A 23310-nucleotide genomic window follows, 5' to 3' on the forward strand; every position below is an offset into this window, starting at 1 on the left:
GAAAAGAAAGGTTTTGTAAAGTGACGAAGCTGAGAATGTTTTGCTCCGCCCCCTTGGAGACAAACAAAGAACTTAACTCGCTGCAGCTTTTTGCATAGCTGAGAGTCAAATTTATACATATTGGACATTGTTAAATTTTACATTTCTAATAGACAGATAGAATTGGACAAATTAACCCATTGGGCTCAGGGGCAGAGCCACAATGGATTCTTTTTAAGCAGGTGACGGCAGGTTCCAAGGCCACATGAGAACTGATGCCACAACAAGAGTTCCAGCAGCTTTGAGAATTTAAAACTTAATTGCAGACATCAAATATCATAGCATCTTTATCAATGAGACAAAATGCTTGAGAAGGAAAGATAGTTGCAAGCATTTCTGTCCTTAACGTACAAAAAGTACAACCAAGTCTGGGCATAAGAAATTGGAATCAATAAACAAAATTTAACTGATATGAGCGGTTATTTAAAGCACTCAAAGGGAAATCTATCTGATATTTAAGAGGACAATCAAAGTTTTAAAAAATAACAAATCAGTGGTTTACTGTGTTGGACATTAGCAATGGGTTCTGGTCCATACAGTTGGCACAAGAGTGTCAATATAAATTTGCGTTTACGTTCAAGGGACAACAGTACATCTGGACGTGTCTCTCCCAGGGATTTTATAATAATCCATCGATATTCCACCTTCCTTCAGAAGGTCAGAGTGAAAGTTAGGCTGAAAATGGCACAGATAATGAAGGAAAAGGTTTCATATTTGGGAATAGTAATAACACAGGGAAAGCATGAGACAGAGCAAAAGTGAGTGCAGACAATCCTCGAACTCCCCCTAGCGCAAGATATTAAAGCTCTAAGATAAAAAAAAAGGACAGTTCCTATTTCAGGTTGTGAGATTAAACAGACAAGAAGCACCAACCCCCACGGTTAACCCCACATTCTAATTACTAACGAGTAAGGTTATGACCCAACAGCCACAAGTGACTGGTCTCCCTTGCCCGGTCTTGACTACAGGACCAGAAAATGGACTTGCGATAATAAAAACTAATAAAATTGTATATGATAATGTAAAGCTTGAGTTGGTACCGGTAATATTGATTTTCTCAGATATCCAGCTACCTGACTGGTGCCCTGAGAAGACCCAAGAGTTGTACAAGGTATTACTGTAACAATTGTTGAGACAGGAATTTGGTAATGAGAAAATGATAAATGGATTACATAAAATACAATGATATTTTACCCTATGTTGTGGAAATTGGAAAAGAGGTAATTGGAACAACATTTTCCATTGTCTGAGTGTAGTCTGGAAAACCAGGTGATCATATGTCCTCATCCTAAATATAAAACGGCAGAATCAAAATGTGGATTTAATACCACTGTAAATTGCACCAGGGAAGCTAGGAAAGCATTGTCAGGGCTTACCCATGTGGCCTATATGGGAAAGGGGAGTAGCACTGAACCGCATTTAGGTAAGGTGTTATCCCCCATGGTGTCATGCAATAAAGTGTTTGTTCTCAACGTCTGAGTCCGGAGAATTTGTTCAACAATTGGGCACAATCTGAATTTTCTCCAACAGGTTTACAGGGCCCAAGGGTGGATTAATGCTGGGGTTTACAGGGCCCAGGGGTGGATTAATGCTGGGGTTTACAGGGCCCAAGTGTGGATTAATGCTGGGGTTTACAGGGCCCAGGGGTGGATTAACGCTGGGGTTTACAGGGCCCAGGGGTGGATTAATGCTGGGGTTTACAGGGCCCAAGGGTGGATTAATGCTGGGGTTTACAGGGCCCAGGGGTGGATTAACGCTGGGGTTTACAGGGCCCATGGGTGGATTAATGCATGGGTTTACAGGGCCCAGGGGTGGATTAATGCTCGGGTTTACAGGGCCCAAGTGTGGATTAATGCTGGGGTTTACAGGGCCCAGGGGTGGATTAATGCTGGGGTTTACAGGGCCCAGGGGTGGATTAATGCTCAGGTTTACAGGGCCCAAGGGTGGATTAATGCTGGGGTTTACAGGGCCCAGGGGTGGATTAATGCTCGGGTTTACAGGGCCCAGGAGTGGATTAATGCTCGGGTTTACAGGGCCCAGGGGTGGATTAATGCTGGGGTTTACAGGGCCCAGGGGTGGATTAATGCTGGGGTTTACAGGGCCCAGGGGTGGATTAATGCTGGGGTTTACAGGGCCCAGGGGTGGATTAATGCTGGGGTTTACAGGGCCCAGGGGTGGATTAATGCTGGGGTTTACAGGGCCCAGGGGTGGATTAACGCTGGGGTTTACAGGGCCCAGGGGTGGATTAACGCTGGGGTTTACAGGGCCCATGGGTGGATTAACGCTCGGGTTTACAGGGCCCAGGGGTGGATTAACGCTGGGGTTTACAGGGCCCAGGGGTGGATTAATGCATGGGTTTACAGGGCCCAGGGGTGGATTAATGCTCGGGTTTACCGGGCCCAGGGGTGAATTAATGCTCGGGTTTACAGGGCCCAGGGGTGAATTAATGCTCGGGTTTACAGGGCCCAGGAGTGAATTAATGCTGGGGATTTCTGAACCCAGGGGTGAATTAATGCTGGGGTTTACAGGACCCAGGGGTGAATTAATGCTGCGGTTTACAGGACCCAGGGGTGGATTAATACTCGGGTTTACAGGGCCCAGGGGTGGATTAATACTCGGGTATACAGGGCCCAGGGGTGGATTAATACTCGGGTATACAGGGCCCAGGGGTGGATTAATACTCGGGTATACAGGGCCCAGGGGTGGATTAATGCTGTGGTTTACAGGGCCCAAGGTGGATAAATGCTGGGGTTTACAGGGCCCAGGGGTGAATTAATGCTCGGGTTTACAGGGCCCAGGGGTGAATTAATGCTCGGGTTTACAGGACCCAGGAGTGGATTAATGCTCGGGTTTACAGGACCCAGTGGTGGATTAATGCTCGGGTTTACAGGACCCAGTGGTGGATTAATGCTCGGGTTTACAGGGCCCAGGGGTGGATTAATACTCTGGTTTACAGGGCCCAGGGGTGGATTAATACTCTGGTTTACAGGGCCCAAGGGTGCATTAATACTCGGGTTTACAGGACCCAGCGGTGGATTAATGCTCCGGTTTACAGGGCCCAGGGGTGGATTAATGTTCGGCTTTACAGGACCCAGCGGTGGATTAATGCTCGGGTTTACAGGGCCCAGGGGTGGATTAATATTCGGGTTTACAGGACCCAGGGGTGGATTAATGCTCGGGTTTACAGGACCCAGGGGTGGATTAATGCTCGGGTTTACAGGACCCAGGGGTGGATTAATACTCGGGTTTACAGGACCCAGGGGTGGATTAATACTCGGGTTTACAGGACCCAGGGGTGGATTAATGTTCGGGTTTACAGGACCCAGGGGTGGATTAATGCTCAGGTTTACAGGACCCAGTGGTGGATTAATGCTCGGGTTTACAGGACCCAGGGGTGGATTAATGCTCGGGTTTACAGGACCCAGGGGTGGATTAATGCTCGAGTTTACAGGACCCAGGGGTGGATTAATGCTCGGGTTTACAGGACCCAGGGGTGGATTAATGCTCGTGTTTACAGGACCCAGGGGTGGATTAATGCTCGGGTTTACAGGGCCCAGGGGTGGATTAATGCTCGGGTTTACAGGGCCCAGGGGTTGATTAATGCTCGGGTTTACAGGACCCAGTGGTGGATTAATGCTGGGGTTTACAGGGCCCAGGGCTGGATTAATGCTGGGGTTAACAGGGCCCAGGGCTGGATTAATGCTGGGGTTAACAGGGCCCAGGGGTGGAATAATGAAAGATCTGGCTCTAACTTTTATCCTATGACTCCGACTACTCGGTTTCCCAACCAGTGAAAATAGTTTCTCTCTATCCTGTCTGTTCTAATTAATATCTTGAAAACTTTGCTGAAAGCACCCCTTAATCATCAAAATTACAGGGAATAAAACCATCATGAGGTGATGTATTTTGGCACAAGGCATAGGGAGAGGCAATATATACTTAATGGCACATTCATAAAGAGTGCACAGGGACAGAGGGACCCTGGGGTTCATGTGCAGAGATCATTGAACATGGCAGGAAATATTGAGAGAACAGTTGACAAAGCATTTGGGATCTTTAGCTTCATCGGCAGAAGTATTGAGTACAAAGGCAGGGAAGTTATGCTAAACCTTTACAAAACTCTGGTTCGGCCACAACTGGAGTATTGTGTCCAGTTCCAGTCACCACACTTTAGGAAGGACGTGTGGGTCCTTGAGAGTGTGCAGAGGAGATTTACCAGAATGGTGCCTGGGATGAGGGAATTTAGCTACAAGGTGAGGCTGGACAAGCTGGGACTGTTCTCTTTGGAGGAAAGCAGATTGAGGGGAGATCTGACAGAGGTGTACAAGATTATGACAGGTTTAGAAAAAGGTAGACAAAGAAAGCTATTCCCATTAGCTGATGTTACAAGGACAAAGGGACACAGATTAAGGTTTTGGGCAGGGGATACAGGAGGGATGTGAGGAAGCAGTTTTTTTACACAGTGAGTGGTACTGACCCGGAACTCACTGCCTACGAGGGTGATGGAAGTGGAGATGATCAATGATTACAAAATGAAATTGGATGGACACTTGAGGGAAATAAACCTGCAGGACTACGGGGATAGAGTGGGTGAATGGGACTGACTGGATTGTTCTACAGAGAGCTGGGATGGAAGCAAAAAGATCAATGTCCTCCTTCTGTGCTGTAATGACTCTATGATTCATTTATGTAATCTCTCCTCGTAATTTAACCCTTGGAGTCCAGGTATCATTCAGGTAAATCTACACTGCACTCCTTCCAAGGCCATTATATCCTTCCCAAGGTGTGGTGCCCAGAACAAAGAACAAAGAAAATTACAGCACAGGAACAGGCCCTTCGGCCCTCCAAGCCTGCGTCGATCCAGATCCTCTATCGAAACCTGTCGCCTATTTTCTAGAGGAGACCACACTGTGAGCAGCGAATACAGTATACTACATTGAAAGAAGTACAAGTAAATCGCTGCTTCACCTGAAAGGAGTGTTTGGGGCCTGGGATAGTGAGGAGAGAGGAGGTAAATAGGCAGGGGACAGGGCCCTCAACCGTGTCCGACCCATTCCCCACACCTCTACCCTCACCCCTTCCCCTCCCTCCCAGAACCGTGACAGGGTTCCCCTTGTCCTCACTTTTCATCCCACCAGCCTCCATATCCAAAGGATCATCCTCCACCATTTTCGCCACCTCCAGCGTGATGCCACTACCAGTCGCATCTTCCCCTCCCTTCCCCTGTCAGCATTCCGAAGGGATCGTTCCCTCCGCGACACCCTGGTCCACTCCTCCATTACCCCCACCACCTCGTCCCCGTCCCAGGGCACCTTCTGCAATCGCAGGAGGTGTAATACCTGCCCATTTACCTCCTCTCTCCTCACTATCCCAGGCCCCAAACACTCCTTTCAGGTGAAGCAGCGATTTACTTGTACTTCTTTCAATGTAGTATACTGTATTCGCTGCTCACAGTGTGGTCTCCTCTACACTGGGGAGACCAAGCGCAGACTGGGTGACCGCTTTGCGGAACATCTCCGCTCAGTCCGCAAGCAGGACCCTGAGCTTCCGGTTGCTTGCCATTTCAACACTCCCCCCTGCTCTCATCTCTGTCCTGGGATTGCTGCAGTGTTCCAGTGAACATCAACGCAAGCTGGAGGAACAGCATCTCATCTACCGATTAGGCACACTACAGCCTGCCGGACTGAACATTGAGTTCAATAATTTCAGAGCATGACAGCCCCCCATTTTACTTTCATTTTTAGTTATTTTTTCTTCCTTTTTTTTTTACATTCTTTTTTACATTTTTTACAATCTTTTTTTGCATTTATTTCATTTCATCTTAGCTTGTTCAGTTTGCTTACCCACTGTTTTTTTCAGGTTTTTTTTCAGGTTTGCACTTGCTGCTGTTCAATATTCAGTGTATTCACACCTAATCTGTACTAATGCTTTGTCTTTCAACACACCATTAACATATTGTTTGCCTTTGCTCCGTGACCTTTTGGTCAGCTATGTGGCCTGGTCCAATCTGCACCTTCTCCTTTGTTATCTTTTGCCCCACCCCCACCTCACTTGCTTATAATCTGTGACTTTTCTAATATTTGTCAGTTCCGAAGAAGGGTCACTGACCCGAAACGTTAACTCTGCTTCTCTTTCCACAGATGCTGCCAGACCTGCTGAGTGATTCCAGCATTTCTTGTTTTTGTTTCAGATTTCCAGCATCCGCAGTATTTTGCTTTTACCCTAATCTCTTTAGTTGTCCATGGCTGTTTTTTCTGTGAAGTAGAGCTTTTTCCTCTCAGGGGTATATACTCACTCTGTATTTCGTTAAATGTTTCTTTAAATATTAGAATTAGAACATTACAGCGCAGTACAGGCCCTTTGGCCCTCGATGTTGCGCCGACCTGTGGAACCATCTGACCTACACTATTCCATTTTCATCCATATGTCTATCCAATGACCACTTAAATGCCCTGAAAGTTGGCGAGTCTACTACTGTTGCAGGCAGGGCGTTCCATGCCCCTACTACTCTCTGAGTAAAGAAACTACCTCTAACATCTGTCCTATATCTATCACCCCTCAACTTAAAGCTATGTCCCCTCGTGTTTGCCATCACCATTCGAGGAAAAAGACTCTCACTATCCACCCTATCTAACCCTCTGATTATTTTATATGTCTCTATTAAGTCACCTCTCCTCCTCCTTCTCTCCAATGAAAACAACCTCAAGTCCCTCAGCCTTTCCTCGTAAGACCTTCCCTCCATACCAGGCAACATCCTAGTAAATCTCCTCTGCACCCTTTCCAAAGCTTCCACATCCTTCCTATAATGCGGTGACCAGAACTGCACGCAATACTCCAGGTGCGGTCTCACCAGAGTTTTGTACAGCTGCAGCATGATCTCGTGGCTCCGAAACTCGATCCCCCTACTAATAAAAGCTAACACACCATATGCCTTCTTAACAGCCCTATTAACCTGGGTAGCAACTTTCAGGGATTTATGTACCTGGACACCAAGATCTCTCTGTTCATCTACACTACCAAGAATCTTCCCATTAGCCCAGTACTCTGCATTCCTGTTACTCCTTCCAAAGTGAATCACCTCGCACTTTTCCGCATTAAACTCCATTTGCCATCTCTCAGCCCAGCTCTGCAGCCTATCTATGTCCCTATGTACCCTACAACATCCTTCGGCACTATCCACAACTCCACCGACCTTCATGTCATCCGCAAATTTACTAACCCACCCTTCTACACCCTCTTCCAGGTCATTTATAAAACTTATGTAATACTTATGTATATCGTCTAATCTTTTTACAGTCTGGACTCTAAACATTAAACAGGATATGAAATTGGTGAGGGATTGACAACTGATGCTACACATTGCCTTAGATTTTACTGAGAAGACAGGTTATTTAATCCAGAATGAGAACTAAGGGGTGTTGCAGAGGTGAGTTGCAACACTATTCAAATCACTACTCGCATGGTTACCAAACAGCTGTGCAAACTGAAGATCAACCAATCTCAGGGTCCGGATAAGATGCATCCGAGGATCCTTCAAGAAATTGGGAAGGAAACTCTGCTCCAAATCTTCCAAAGTCACTAAATATTGGAGAGGTGCCTGGGACTGGGGAAAGGCAGACATTAGTCCTGTTTTTAAAAAAAGGTACCAAAAGTGGCCTAGGAAACAACAAACCAATGAGTTTGACGTTTATTGTGAATAAAGTTATGGAATCCTTTATTAAAGTTAAGATCATTGAGCCATAATACGGTCAATATAGGTTCAAAAAGGGAAGGTCTTGTCAACATAATTTACTGGTTTTCTTTGAGGATGTGACAATGAGCTCGAAAGGGGTGCAGTGGTGAATGTAGTGGCCCTGGATTTCAGATTGGCCTTTGATACAGCTCCTTGGGAAAGGCTGGTACTGAAAACAAAGAAAGCGGGAATCTGTGGAAATATTTTACAATGGACATGTCATTAGTTGATTGACATATCCCAAAGTGTATTGGTACAGAGATTGTGATCAGTCTAGGTCCCACAGAGGGCTATTTTGGGACTACTTTTGTTTAAAATTTTTACACTGCTCTGGAGTTAGGAGTGGCTAAATTTAAAGATGAGAAAAAATTATGGTGGTTGATTACAAAGTTGAGCTACAGCACAAGTTGGAAATACGCGGACATAGGGCATTTGGTGTAGATAAAATTCAACGTAAAGAAATGCAAAGTGCTTCACAAAGAGTCATTTATGGTACAGGAGACAGCCATTCAGCCCACTGAGTCCATACTGGCTCTCCATGGCACAATTCAGTCTCACTCCCCTGCTTAATCTCCATGGCCCTGCAAATCTATTTCTTTCAAATGGCCGTCCAGTTACCTTTTGAAGTCAACGATTGTGTCCGCTTCCCCCAACCTTGTAGGCAGCAAGTTCCAGGTCATTACCACCCACTGCCTAACAAAGGTCTTCTCATATTCCCCCTGCATCTCTTGCCCAGTGTGTGGTCTCACCAATGCCCTGTACAGTTGGAGCAAGACTTTCCTACTTTTATATCCCGTACTCCTTGCAATAAATGGCAACATTTCATTTGCCTTCCCAATTACCTGCCTTACCTGCATGCTAACTTTTTGTTACTCCTGTACAAGGACATCCAGATCCCTCTGTATTGCAGCATTCTGCACACTCTACATTTAAATAATATTCTGCTTTTCTATTTCTCCCAAGTGGACAACCTGACATCTTCCCACATGACACTCCATCTGCCAAACTTTTGCCCACATACATAACCTGTCTATCTCTTTGCAGACACTTTGTGTCCTCCTCAGAACTTGCTTTCCACCTATCTTTGTATCATCCGCAAATGTGACTGCAATACACTCGGTCCCTTCATACAAGTCATTAATATAGATCGTAAATAGTTCAGGCCCCAGCACTAATCCCTGTGGCACTCCACTAGTTACAGTTTGCCAACCTGAAAATGCCCAATTTATCCCGACACTCTGTTTCCTGTTAGTTAGCCAAGGTGCTATCAAAGAAGCCCTGGCAAGTTGCTGCAGTGCATCTTGTATATGGTACACACTGCTGCCACGACGTGCCTAAGGTAGAGGGAGTGAATGTTTAAGGTGGTGGATGAGGTGTCAATCAAGCTGGCTGCTTTGTCCTGGATAGTATCAAGCTTGTCAAGTGTTGCTGAAGTTGTACTTGTCCAACAAATGGGCAGTATTCCATCACACTCTTGATTTGTGTCTTATTGATGGTGGTGGGTTTGGGGGTTGGGAGGTTAGTTACTTGCGGCAGAATTCCCAGCTTCTGACCTGCTCTTGGAGTCACAACATTTATATGGCTGGTCCAGTTAAGTTTCTGGTCAATGGTAACCCCCAGGATGTTGATGGTAGGGGATTCAGTGATGGCAATGCCTTTGAATATCAAGCCAAAATGGTTAGATGTTACATGCCACTTATCAGCCCAAGCCTGAATGTTGTCCAGGTCTTGCTGTATGTGAACACAGACTGCTTCAGTATCTGAGGAGTTGCAGATGGGACTGAACATCCCCACTTCTGACCTTATGATTGAAGGAAGGTAATTGATGAAGCAACTGAAGATGATTGGGCCTAGGACACTACCCTGAGGAACCCCTGCAGTGATGTCCTGAGGCTTATATATTTGGTCTCCAACAACCACACCACTTTTCCATTGCACTAGGTATGACCTCAGCCAATGGAGAGTTTTCCCTTGATTTGCATTGACTACAATTTTGCTGGGATTCCTCGATACCACATACAGTCAAATTCTGCCTTGATGTCAAGGCCAGTCACTCTCATCTCATCTCTGGAATTCAGCTCTTCTGTCCATGTTGACCAAAACTATCATGAGTGGCCCTGGTGGAACCCAAACTGAGCATCAGTGAGCAGGTTATTGCTGAGTAAATGCCACTTGATAGCACTGTCAAAGCTTTCCACCACTGGGTTTTTCCTTGCCTCATGTCTGGATCTGTTGTAGACTAATTATTGGAGATTGATTTCTGTGATTAGACAATAACTCCATTATCATTGCATAATGTGACCACCAGCATGGCGGATGACTTAGTTGGGCCTTGATCTTATTTTGACAAGCAATTCCTCGGTTCCCAAACACTCAGAGAAAAAAAATGTGAAGGAATACTTTTTACCTTATGTCCTCCTACGTTTTTAAAGGCTTGATATATGTTAAGTAGGGTCATGTGATCACCCTCACTAGAAATGAACTTCTTCCTGACAGAGTGCACTTCATCCCGCTTGGCATGTGGATTAAAGAGGACACTATCCACAGAAAGCAATGACACAATGGTCAGGATCTCTTCAGTGCAGTGAAACTCTGGGGACAGCAGGGGAGTCTTGGAAAATCTGGGTATTCTCCACTGTTCTTCAGTCGTTTGACCCATTAACAGATCTACCCAGTTTACCATGGACAGTCTCTGTCTCATCCCGGTAAAGTCAGCCTTACCCAAGTCTAAAATTCTAGTAACTGATTCGTGCTTTTCACTTTCAAACGCTACCTTGAATTTGATCATGTTGTGACCACCATTTGATAAATGTTCACGCACAGTTAGGCTACTAAATAAATTTGGCTCATTACTCATAACTAAATCTAATATTGCCTGTCCCCTTGTTTCATCTAGGACATATTGCTGTAGAAAACTATCCCGGACACATTCCAGAAATTCACTACCTTTCTGACAGCTGCCTCTCCCAATCTATGTGGAAGTTAAAATCCCCCATTAATACTACTCTGCCTTTGTTACACACTTGCCTAATTTGTGCATTTATACAATCTAACACCTCAGAACTGCTATCAGGGAGTCTATACACAACACCCATTACAGTTTTAGATCCTTTTCTGTTCCTCAATGCCACCCATAAGGTCTCCACCAGATGCTTTCCCCTCATTATATTCTCCCTCACCAATGAGGTGATATTATTTCTAATCAGTAAGGCTACTCCACCCCCTCTGCCATTTTCCCTGTCCCTCCTGTAAACTTTATAACCAGGTATATTTAGTTCCCAGTCCCGACCATCCTGCAGCCACATCTCCGCAATGGCCACCACATCATAATCTTCCATTTGAATTTGAACTGAAAAGTCAGGGAGAGATAGAGGAGCAGGTATGTCGGCAAATTTCAGAGAGATGTAAAAATAATAGGATAATAATAGCAGGGGATTTCAACTTCCCCAATATTAACTGGGATAGTCTTAGTGCAAAAGGCTTAAAGGGGGTGGAATTCTTAAAATGCATACAGGAGAGCTCTTTGAGCCAGTATGTAGAAAGTCCTACAAGAGAAGGGGCAGTATTGGACCTAATCCTAGAGAATGAAGCCGGACAAGTGGCAGAAGTGTCAATGGGGGAGACTTTCGGGGATAGTGACCATAACTCTGTACAATTTAAGGTAGTTATGGAAAAGGACAAAGACGGACCGGAAATAAGGGTACTGAAGTGGGGGAAGGCCAATTTCAATATGATAAAAAGGGATCTGGGAGCAGCTACTTGGAGGAAAGTCTACATCAGACCAGTGGGAGTCAAAGAGGAAATAGTGAGAGTTCAGAGCCAACATGTATTCGTTAAGGTGAAGGTAGGACCAACAAATCCAGGGAACCCTGGACATCAAGGGATATAGAGGATTGGATCAAAAAGAAAAAAAAGGAGGCTTATGCCAGATTCAGAGCACTCAAACAGCAGAGGCCCTAGAGGAGTATAGAAAGTGTTGTGGGGGGGGGGGGGGGGGTACTTAAAAAAGTCATTAGGAGAGCGAAGAGGGGACATGATAAAACACTGGCGGGCAAGATAAAGGAAAATCCAAAAGGCGTTTTGTAAGTATATTAAGGGCAAGAGGATAACCAGGGAAAGTGTAGGGCCCATTAGGGACCAAAGTGGCAATCTGTGTGTGTGGAGCCAGAGGATATCGCTGAGGTTTTAAATGATTAGTGTTCATCTGTGTTCACTATGGAGAAGGACAATGTTGGTGTACAGATCAGAGTTGGGGATTGTGATATACTTGAATATATTATTATTGAAAGGGAGAAAGTATTAGCTGTTTTCGCAGGCTTAGAAGTGGATAAACCCCCAGGCCCAGATGAAATGTATCCCAGACTGTTATGTGAAGCAAGGAAGGAAATAGCAGGGGCTCCAACACAAATTTTCAAATTCTCTCTGGCCACAGGAGAGGTATCAGAGGATTGGAGGACAGCGAATGTGGTACCATTATTCAAGAAGGGTAGCAGGGATAAAGCAGGTAATTACAAGCCAGCGAGTCTAACATCCGTGGTTGGGAAACTATTGGAAAAAATTCTGAGGGACAGGATGAATCTCCATTTGGAGAGGCAGGGAATAATCAGGGATAGTCAGCATGGCTTTGTCAGGGGGAGATCGTGTCTAACTAACTTGATTGAATTTTTCGAGGAGGTGATTAGATGTGTAGATGAGGGTAAAGCAGTTAACGTAGTCTACATGGACTTCAGTAAGGCTTTTGATAAGGTCCCGCATGGGAAATTGGTGAAGAAATTCAGAGCCCATGGGATCCAGGGCAATTTGGCAAATTGGATCCAAAATTGGCTTAGTGGCAGGAGGCAGAGGGTGATGGTCGAGGGTTGTTTCTGCGAGTGGAAGCCTGTGACCAGTGGTGTACCGCAAACTACTGTTTGTAGTGTACATTAATGATTTAGACATGAATATAGGAGGTATGATCAGTAAGTTCGCAGATGACAGGAAAATTGGTGGTGTAAATAGTGAGGAGGAAAGCCTTAGATTACAGGACGATATAAATGGGCTGGTAAGATGGATGGAGCAGTGACAAATGGAATTTAATCGTGAGAAGTATGAGGTGATACACTTTGGGAGGACTAACAAGGCAAGGGAATATACAATGGACAGTCGGACCCTAGGAAGTACAGAAGGTCAGAGGGACCTTGGTGTACTTGTTCATAGATCACTGAAGGCAGCAGCACAGGTAGATATGGTGGTTAGGAAGACATATGGGATACTAGCCTTTATTAGCTGAGGCACAGAATATAATAGGGACGTTATGATGGAGCTGTATAAAATGCTAGTTAGGCCACAGCTGGAGTACTGTGTACAGTTCTGGGCAGGAAGGATGTGATTACACTGGAGACGGTGCAGAGATTCACCAAGATGTTGCCTGGACTGGAGCATTTCAGCTATAAAGAGAGACTGGATAGGCTAGGGCTGTTTTCCTTAGAACAGAGAAGGCTGAGGGGAGACCTGATTGAGGTAGACAAAATTATGAGGGGCATTGATCGGATAGATAGGAAGAAACGTTTTCCCTTAGCAGAGGCGTCAATAACCAGGGAGCATAGATTTAAGGTAAGGGCAAAAGGTTTAGAGGAATTTTTTTTTTTGGAATCTGGAACAGTGTGAAGAGGTGGTGGAGGCAGGAACCCAGAATCACAGAATAAAAGAGTGCAGAATAGGCCCTTCGGCCCATCCAGTCTGCACCGATGCATCAAACACACCTGACCTGTCTATCTAATCCCATTTGCCAGCACTTGGCCCACAGCCTTGAATGTTATGACGTGCCAAATGCTCATCCAGGTACTTTTTAAAGGATGTGAGGCAACCTGCCTCTACCACCCTCCCAGGCAGGGCATTCCAGACCATCACCACCCTCTGGGTAAAAAAGTTCTTCCTCAAATCCCCCTTAAACCTCCTGCCCCTCACCTTAAACTTGTGTCCCCTCGTAACTGACCCTTCAACTAAGGGGAACAGCTGCTCCCTATCCACCCTGTCCATGCCCCTCAATCTTGTACACCTCGATCAGGTCACCCCTCAGTCTTCTCTGCTCCAGCGAAAACAACTCAAGCCTATCCAACCTCTCTTCATAGCTTAAATATTCCATCCCAGGCAACATCCTGGTGAATCGCCTCTGCACCCCCTCCAGTGCAATTACATCCTTCCTATAATGTGGTGACCAGAATTGCACACAGTACTCCAGCTGTGGTCTTACCAAAGTTCTGTACAACTCCAACATGACCTCCCTGCTTTTGTAATCTATGCCTCAATTGATAAAGGCAAGTGTCCCATATGCCTTTTTCACCACCCTATTAACCTGCCCTTCTGCCTTCAGAGATCTATGGACAAACATGCCAAGGTCCCTTTGTTCCTCGGAACTTCCCAGTGTCAGGCCATTCATTGAATACTTCTGTGTCACATTACTCCTTCCAAAGTGTATCACCTCATACTTTTCAGGGTTAAATTTCATCTGCCACTTTTCTGTCCATTTGACCATCCTGTCTATATCTTCCTGTAACCTAAGACACTCAACCTCACTGTTAACCCCTCGGCCAACCTTTGTGTCATCCGCGAACTTACTGATCCTACCCCCCACATAGTCATCTATGTCGTTTATATAAATGACAAACAATAGGGGACCCAGCACAGATCCCTGTGGTACGCCATTGGACACTGGCTTCCAGTCACTAAAACAGCCGTCTGTCATCACTCCCTGTCTCCTCCAGCTAAGCTAATTTTGAATCCACCTTATCAAGTTACCTTGTATCCCATGTGCATTTACTTTCTTGATAAGTCTGCCATGTGGGACCTTGTCAAAGGCTTTGCTGAAATCCATGTAAACTATATCAACTGCACTACCCTCATCTACACACCTGGTCACATGCTCAAAAAATTCAATCCAATTTGTTAGGCATGACCTCCCTCTGACAAAGCCATGCTGACTATTCCTGATCAAATTTTGCCTCTCCAAGTGGAGATAGATTCTCTCCTTCAGAATTTTCTCCAATAGTTTCCCTACCACTGACGTGAGACTCACTGGTCTGTAGTTCCCTGGCTTATCTCTACAACCTTTCTTAAATAGTGGGACCACATTAGCTGTTCTCCAGTCCTCTGGCACCTCCCCCGTGGCTGGAGAGGAATTAAAAATTTGGCTCAGAGCCCCTGCAATCTCCACCCTCGCCTCCCACAGCATCCTGGAACACAAATCACCCGGACCTGGAGATCTGTCCACTTATAAGCCTTCCAAAACCTCCAATACCTTGTCACTCCCTATGACAATTTGCTCAAGAACCTCACAGTCTCTCTCTAAGTTCCAGATCTGCATCCTCATTCTCTTGGGCGAAGACAGATGTGAAGTATTCGTTCAACACCCTACCAATGTCCTCTGGCTCCACCCACAGATTCCCCCCTTGGTCCCGAATGGGTCCTACTCTTTCCCTGGTTATCCTCTTCCCATTGATATACTTATAGAATATCTTGGGATTTTCCCTACTTTTACCAGCCAGAGCTTTCTCATATCCCCTCCTTGCTCTCCTAATTGCTTTCTTAAGCTCCATCCTACACTTTCTGTACTCCACTAATGCTTCCATTGATTTGCTCTCCTTGTATTTGCTAAAAGCCTCTCTTTTCCTTCTCATCGTACCCTGAATGTTTCTGGTCATCCATGGTTCTCTGGGCTTGTTGCTCCTACCTATTACCCTGGAAGGAACATGTTGGGCCTGTACCCTCCCCATTTCCTTTTTGAATGCCCCCCACTGCTCTTCTGTAGATTTCCCGACAAGTAACTCTTTCCAGTCTACCTTGGCCAGATCCTGCCTTATTTTACTAATATTCGTTCTCCCCCAACCCAAAACCTTGTTTTGCAACTTGTCTATTTCTTTCTTCACAACAAGCTTAAATTGTACCATGTTGTGGTCGCTATCACCAAAATGCTCCCCCACCAACACATCAACCACCTGTCCAGCTTCATTCTCCAGGATTAGGTCCAGCATTGCACCCTCCCTTGTTGGATCCTCTACATATTGAGCTAAAAGGTTCTCCTGTATACATTTTAAGAACTCCACTCCATCTAAGCTCTTAACACGATGACTATCCCAATTAATGTTGGGAAAATCACCTAATATAATTACCCAATTATTTTTACACACCTCTGTGAATTGCGCACATATTTGCTCCTCAATTTCCCGATGACTATATGGGGGTCTATAATAAACACCTAGCAACCTGTTTAATTCCTAAACTCTACCCATAAAGCTTCATTTGATGCCCCCTCGAAGATATCATCTCTCCTTACTGCAGTAACTGACTCCTTAACTAATATTGCAATGCTCCCTCCTCTTTTACCCCCTCCTCTGTCTCACCTGAAGATTCTATATCCCGGGATATTGAGCTGCCAATCCTGCCCCTCCCTCAACCATGTCTCCGTGATGGCTACAATATCACAATTCCACACGCCCTTAACTCATCCGTTTTACCTGCAATACTCCTGGCATGCAAGTAGAGACCATCCATCCTGGTCTTACTCCCTTGAAACCTACTTCCATTGTATTCCCTCTGACTTGTTTGCTTTCCTGTGCTTCGCTGTGTCCCTATTCTGCTAGGAGTCTGTGTCCCCTCCCCCTGCCAAATTAGTTTAAACTCCTAACAGCACTAGCAAACCCGCCAGCAGGGATGTTAGTCCCCCTCTGGTTCAGATGTAGACCGTCCCGCTTGGCAAGGTCCCACCTTCCCCAGAAACGGTCCCAGTGGTCCAGGAATCTAAGACCCTCCCTCCTGCACCAACTCTTAAGCCACGCATTCATCTGTGCTATTCTCCTATTTCTATACTCGCTAACACGTGGCACTGGGAGTAATCCAGAGATTACAACCCGAGAGGTCCTGCTTTTTAGTCTACTGCCTAACTCCCTGAATTCTTGATGTAAGACCTCATCCCTCTTTCTACCTCTGTCATTGGTACCAACATGTACCATGACCTCTGCCTCATCACCCTCCCCCTTCAGGATGCCCTGTTCAGTGACATCCCAGACCCTGGCACCAGGGAGGGAACACACCATCCTGGAGTCACGTTGACGGCCAAGGAGGGCCTACCTGTTCCCCTGACTATAGAATCCCCTATTACTATTGCTCTTCCTCTCTTCCCCCCTTCCTGTGCAGACAGGCTGCTTGTGGTGCCAGAAGCTTGGCTCTGTCTGCACTCCCTGGAGGAACCAGCCTCATCAGCCTCCAAAATGGAATACCAATTTGCAAGCAGGACCCCAGGGGACTCCTGAACTACCGACCTGTTTCTCTTGGACTGCCTGGTGGTCACCCATTCCCTTCCTTCAAATCCCTTCAGCTGCAGTGTGACCACCTCTCTAAACGTGCTATCCACGATGCTCTCAGACTCGTGGATGCTCCACAGTGTTTCCAGCCACCGTTCCAGCTCTGAAACCAAAGCTTCCAGGAGCTGCAGCTGGACACGTTTCCTGCACACATGCTAGTCCCGGGGACTGGAAATGCTGCATGTGGGAATCCGGGAACAAGAGGAGCAAACCACAGCTTTAAGTTCTCCTGCCATGACTAAACCCTTTAAATTTAAAACTTTAAAAGACTATTCTAATAAAAAAAACAACTAAGTCTTGCTAAAACAATGACTTACAATTCAATCCAGTTTGAAAAATACCCACCAGGACGTACTCACCAGTCAGCTGTGCTCTTTGGAAACTCTCGGCTCCCCTCACGCTCTTTGAGGACAGGTAGGAAATGAAAGGAGCTCCTCACTCACCGAACTCCCTCAGTCACAAAACTCCCACTTTAGCCCTCTCATGCAGCTCCAAGTCATCACTCCAGTGCAAACTAAGTCAGCACAGTAAGATGGCCCACTTTTATACTGTCTGACTCTAGCCCCTGAAAACTGGTTTAAGCCAGTTATCTAATTAACAAGGTGCAGCTGCAAGCAGAGCCTGAGTGAACTGTTTAAAGCTGGTCTAAAACTCACCTTCTCCAACCCAAACAGCAACTGTTAAGTTAACTTGCTAAATAAAAGACTAGACTTGAAATAAAACTATCCCTTAATTACCCTCAGTCACAAAACTCCCACTTTAGCACTCTAATGCAGCCCCAAGTCAGCACTCCAGTGCAACCCTCACAACATTTAAGAAGTATTTAGACGAGCACTTGAAACGCCATAGCATACAAGGCTACGGGCCAAGTGCTGGAAAATAGGATTAGAATAGGTAGGTGCGTGATGGCCGGCACAGACACAATGGGCCGAAGAGTCTGTTTCTGTGCTGTATGACTATCTGCGAACTTACTGATCATATCTCTTATATTCATGTCTAAATCTGGCACTTCCCTTAGGGTAAAGGGCCCACAGGTTCATCAGAAATTACATTATCCACGGATGTCCAGGTCAGAAGTGTTTGGAGAAGGCAGCTAAGGAAATATATATTTTTTTGAAATGTCTGGCAGATCTATAGAACAGGATGTGCACTCCAGAGATCGGAGAAGCCCAAACATTCCTCTTTCTATTCGTTAATAAATTTTGCTTCAACTAATAAACCTTACTAATACTAATAAACCTCACTATTTAAAAATAAAAAAGAGAGAACTCACCGGCTACTCACTTCCCCTCTGTTGGTGTCACTTAAATCTAGGGAAGCTGCCCCTTATTCTGATGGAAACTGGAATGTTTAATTTCCAGCTCCTTGGACTAACGTCCTAACTTTGGAGAAAGGGAAACAAAGCTACAATACTTATCAGTGAATCAACTCACAGGCTTCCTGACTCAGAAGAAAGCTGGAATTGACGGCTCGGATAAGGGAGACGCTACACCGTCGCTTTAATGGTGCTCCCTCCTCCAGTGTCCTCAATACAGGCCCAGCGGCTCTGACTCGATGTTGCTCAGACTGCACTCAGCCCCTGCTCAGTTTCCTGGACCGGACCGCGCATGCTCCACGCAGAGAAGCAGCCTCTGGGGGCGGGGCCTTTCCGCACCTGCGCGTTGCCGCCCTTCTGATCGAGATAGGCCGTATTCCTTCTCGCGGAGCATTCTGGGGAGTGTAGACTGCCATTTACATCTCAGAGAATGGACGGGAAATTCATGTTTCACACTCGGAAAAACAAAATGGTATAAAACAACGAACATACATTAAGGACGTGATTGCTGGCAATGGAACCACTAGGTGGTGCAAGACTGGCACATGCGCAACTGCAGCCTCATCGACTGACACGTCACTGTCTGCAGCTGCCAGTAATAAAGATGGCGCTGCTCAATTTGGCACAAAAACGCGAATTAAACCCAAACAGCCTCAATAGTCGCGATCGCTGCACTCAGTTCCCCGCTCAATGACCAATGCTCACCATTTCCGACGACTCGCCGCTTCCCCGCTTGCCGCTCCCACGCTCCCATCCGCTGCTTGTATTGAAAGGTTCAAGGCCGAAGCTTCGACCACAGGAGACCAGTGCGCATGCGTAGTGCGAGAAACTATTTGGATCATGCGCAGTGCGAGTGATGGCGGTGGCCAGGCCTTTGTGTTGTATCTGAGGATATCAGGGCAGGTATACACACTGATTCCCCATCTCCTTTTGGGATGTGGGATGTTTTACTGGAGTCGTGTTGGTGAGTGTTTCTAAACACAGTCTCCCCATCTCGATTAAGGAGGTGGATTGTAGGTTGTTGTGAGTGATTGCCTCTCCTCATTCTTCCTCCTTCTGCCACTCCGAGTTCCAGGCTGCAGGCTCCGGTGGTTCGATGCGCCTGAAACATTAACGCTGTTTCTCTCTCCACAGATGTTGCCTGACCTGTTGAGTATTTCCAGCATTTTCTCCTTTTATTTCAGATTTCCAGCATCCCCAGTATTTTGCTTTTATTTTAATGCAAGCGTTGATCACAGAACTCAGTCGAGAAACACAGACGGTCCAATTAAGAGCCGCTTTGTATCAGGGTGGGTTTTCGATGCGGAAGTCGGTCCCTGACCTCCTCTTCAGGTGTTTTTTTGTTGCATCAGTTTGATCTGGAGTGGAAATGGAGGAGCAGCTGCTGCTTAAATCCCGAGTACCTTTGAGCCCAGTCAGGCCCAGCAGTTTCCAATGTGAGACTATGAAGGGAGGTAGATTCCAGGGGAGATGACGTTGCTAAACAGACACCAACCCCTCAATGTAAAAGAGTATTGTCTTAATCACAAGTATTTCTGTAGAGGCTTTTAATCCATTTTACATATACAGATGTTGTTACTTCATTCTTGGGATAAGGGTGCCACTATCCAGACCAGCATATATTGCCAATCCTCAGATGCCCATTGAGAAGGTGATGGTGGGCCTTTTTCTTGAACTGCTGCAGTCTGTGTGGTAAAGGTGCTCCCACAATGGTGTTAGGGAAGGAGTTACAGGATTTTCACCCAGTGATGATGAACGGTGATAAATGTCCAAGTTAACATCAACTTGTATTTATATAGCACCTTTAATGTAATAAAATGTTCCAAGGTGTTTCACAGGAGTGTTTATAAAGTAACATTTGACACTGAGCCACATAAAGAGATATTCAGGCAGATGATCAGAAGCTTGATCAGAGAGGTGGGTTTTAATCAGTGTCTGAATCACGGAAGGTGAGGTAGAGAGGTGGAGAGGATTAGGGAGGGATTTCCAAAGATTATGTACTTGGCAGCTGAAGGCACGGCCACCAGTGGTGGAGCAATGAAAATCAGGGATGTTCAAGATGCCAGAATTAGATGAGCCCTGATCTCTCGGAGGGTTGTGGGGCTGGAGGAGATTATAGAGATAGTGAGGGGTGAGGGTATGGAGGGATTTGAAAGCGAGGATGAGGATTTTAAAATTAAGGTGCTGCCTAACTGGGAGTCTGTGTAGGCCAGTGAGCACAGTGGTGATGGGTGAACAGGACTGGGTTCGAGTAAGGACACAGACAGCAGAGTTTTGGATGATCTCCAGTTTACAGAGGGTAGAATGTGGGAGGCCGGCCAGGAGTGTGTTAGAATAGTCAAGTTGTGAGGTAATAAATACATGGATGTAAGTTGTTGAGACAGTGGCAAAGTCGGGTGATATTACTGAGGTGGAAATAGGCAGTCTGAGTGATGGTGCTGATCTGCAGTCGGAAGCTCATCTTGGGGTCAGATATGACACCAAGGTTATGAATGGTCTGGTTTAGCGCCTCAGTTTCCAGAGAGAGGGATAGAGTTGGTGGCGAGGGAGTGGAGTTTGTAACAGGAACTGAAGACAATGGCTTCAGACTTCCCAATATTTAATTGGAGGAAATTTCTGTTCATCCAGTACTGGATGTCAGACAAGTCAGGATGGTGTGTGACTTGGAGATGATGGTGTTCACATACACCTGCTACCCTGGTCCTTATAGATGATGGAAGTTGAGGGTTTGGGAGGTTCTGTCAAAGTTCTGGTCGAGTTGTAGATATATAAAATACCTCTCCTCCCCCGGCCCCTCCCATATTTCCCTCTCTCTCTCTATCTCTCTCTCTCCCATAGAGGGCTGAATCTTGTTTAGGTCCAGACTGGGTGGCAGGTTCCCTTCCCTGAAGGACATTATTGAACCAGTTGGGGTTGTACATCCATCCAGCAGCTGTCATGGTCACTTTTCCCTCGTGCCGGCCCCATAAATTACCAGATTCATTCAGCTCCATTTCACAACCTGCCTTTGTGTTTTTGTGTGTTCTCTCAAATACTTTTTTTCTGTTTTAAATCAATTTCACAGGGTTTTAGAAGGGGAGGAATCGCAGCCGTGAAATGCAAAGCAAACGTCAGATCAGGATCTGAAGGAGTCGCCTAGTTTATCGTAACCCGAATATCACCGGATTTTGAACAGGGAAAGAAAAATCAGCGATCACAGTGGGGAGAAACTGTTCACGTGTTCTGTGTATGGACGAGGTTTCAGCCCATCATCGGGCCTGTCAAAACACAAGCGCAGTCACACTGGGAAGAAACCATGTAAATATGGGGACTGTGGAAAGGGATTGAATTATCCAGTTGAGCTGGAATCTCATCCACGTAGTCACACTCTGGAGAGGCCGTTCACCTGCTCCGAGTGTGGGAAGGGATTCACTCAATCATCCAGCCTGCTGACACACCAGTGAGTTCACACTGGGGAGAGTCCTTTTAAATGTCCAGACTCTGAGAATTACTGTAAATGTTTTGCTGAACTGATGATGCATCAACGTGTTCACACTGAGGAGAGACCGTTCAGGTGCTCTCACTGCGGAACGGGGTTCAGGCAATCATCTGATCTCACTGTACACCAGCGTATTCACACTGGGGAGAGGCCGTTCACCTGCACCATGTGTGGGAAGGGATTCACTACCTCATCCCATCGTCTAACACACCAGCGAGTTCACACTGGGGAGAGGCCGTTCACCTGCTCCGAGTGTGGGAAAGGATTCACGACTTCATCCCACCTTCTGACACACCAGCGAATTCACACTGGGGAGAGGCCATTCACCTGCTCCGGGTGTGGGATGGGATTCATTCAGTCATCTGATCTGCTGAAACACCAGCAAGTTCACACCGGAGAGAGGCCATTCACCTGCTCCGAGTGTGGGAAGGGATTCACTCGATCATCCCACCTGCAGACACACCAGCAACTTCACACCGGAGAGAGGCCATTCACCTGCTCAGAGTGTGGGAAGGGATTCACCACCCCATCCCATCTGCTCAGACACCAGCAAATTCACACTGATAAGAGTCCTTTTAAATGTCGAGACTGTGGGAGTTGCTATAAAAGTTCTGCTGAACTGATGTCCCATCAACGTGTTCACACACATGCGAAACCATTCAGGTGTTCTCATTGTGGGACTGGGTTCAAGCGATCATCTGATCTCACTGTACACCAGCGCACTCACACGGGGGAGAGACCGTTCACCTGCTCAGAGTGTGGGAAGGGATTCACTCATTCATCTCCCCTGCTGAAACACCAGCGGGTTCACACCGGAGAGAGGCCGTTCACCTGCTCCGAATGTGGGAAAGGATTCACTCATTCATCCGCCCTGCTGAAACACGAGCGCGTTCACACTGGGGAGAGGCCGTTCAACTGCTCAGAGTGTGGGAAAGGATTCATTACTTCATCTGACCTGTTGACACACCAGCGAGTTCACACTGGGGAGAGGCCGTTCACCTGCTCAGAGTGTGGGAAGGGATTCACTACTCCATCCCATCTTGTGACACACCAGCGAGCTCACACTGGGGAGAGGCCATTCACCTGCTCAGAGTGTGGGAAGGGATTCACTCAGTCATCCCATCTTCTGACACACCAGCGAGTTCATACTGGGGAGAGGCCGTTCACCTGCTCAGAGTGTGGGAAGGGATTCACTCAGTTATCTAACCTGCTGAGACACCAGCGAATTCACAAGTAACTCAGGGATGAGAAACCACGTTGTGAATTTCTGACATTGGGGTTTCGGAAATCCACCAATGGCTTCTCCCTTTCCAACCTTGACCAAAAGACCGACTTTTTTTTTAAAGCCGTCCAACTACAAAGCTGCACGGAGGTTTTTTTCACCTGTTTTTAAGTTTTTTTTTTTGTA

General features: G+C 46.3%; 1 protein-coding gene across 1 annotated transcript in view; it reads right to left on the reverse strand.

The window, feature by feature from the left end:
• The window catches only part of LOC137349302 (zinc finger protein 585B-like), a 77768-nt gene extending 59235 nt beyond the window's left edge, over positions 1-18533 (reverse strand). Inside the window, exon 1 of the mRNA XM_068014844.1 lies at positions 17469-18533. The gene's annotated coding sequence lies outside the window, so the exon portion shown is untranslated. The remainder of the gene's footprint in view (positions 1-17468) is intronic.
• Positions 18534-23310: the final 4777 nt, after the last annotated feature.

The sequence above is a fragment of the Heterodontus francisci genome, chromosome 34 (genome assembly GCF_036365525.1).
Source record: "Heterodontus francisci isolate sHetFra1 chromosome 34, sHetFra1.hap1, whole genome shotgun sequence".
Taxonomy (NCBI): domain Eukaryota; kingdom Metazoa; phylum Chordata; class Chondrichthyes; order Heterodontiformes; family Heterodontidae; genus Heterodontus; species Heterodontus francisci.